The sequence below is a fragment of the Petaurus breviceps genome, unplaced genomic scaffold (genome assembly GCF_028583685.1).
Source record: "Petaurus breviceps papuanus isolate PSGF00001 unplaced genomic scaffold, PetGlider_PUasm1.0 76, whole genome shotgun sequence".
NCBI classification, from domain to species: Eukaryota; Metazoa; Chordata; class Mammalia; order Diprotodontia; family Petauridae; genus Petaurus; species Petaurus breviceps.
This window is the reverse complement of record NW_027186473.1, coordinates 50,039,757-50,040,489: the sequence shown is the minus strand read 5'-3', so window position 1 is coordinate 50,040,489 and position 733 is coordinate 50,039,757.

Here is a 733-nt window from a genome sequence, read left to right as displayed (position 1 = left end):
GGGGGAGTGGAGATTGGAACTTCTGTGATAGACCCTGTCCCTTCTCTGAAAAGTAGACAGACTTCTAGTTCTAGTTGCAAAACTGGGTGTGACACTGCCTCGCCTCTTCACCCCTATCTCCCACGGTGTTTGGTTGGGGGTCAGAGGGAATGGGAGAGTAGGCTAAGTCTCCTCCCAGGTCCCCACACATGGTAGAGGAAGGGTGTAGTAAAGGGCTCGGGGCTCACCCGGTGAGGGAGTGCTGGGCAGGAATAGCCCAGCGGGCAGGGGCGCCAGGGTAGCCGGGAGCAGGTGCAGGCGCTGCGCCTAGGGAGTGGCGAGCAGGTGCTGAAGCAGGAGGCGCAGCTCGGGGAAGCGCCCGCGCTGGCGCTGGGGCAAAGTCGGAGCGGGAAGGTAGCGGGAGCGGCGCGGGAGGGAGGGAGGGCGAACAGGACGCACCCTGAAGGATCAGGAGAGGTCCGGTCCCCCACTCCTCCTGGGCCTCCCGGCTAAGGAGAGCGTAGCTTTTCAGACCCGATGTCTTTTCCCACCTCTCTCCACCAGAACAGGTTAAAGTTTCGTCCCCAATAAGCCAGAGCCAACTCCTCCTGAGGTTGGCTGGCAGCAGTTAAGGGCTCCTTCTGATTACTCCACCTGGGCTCTGGATCCAAACGAATTTCACTTCCTGGGCTGTCGGCCGCCTTAGTTTGGTTGGTTGGTTGGTTGGTTGGTTGGTTGGTTGGTTGGTTGGTTG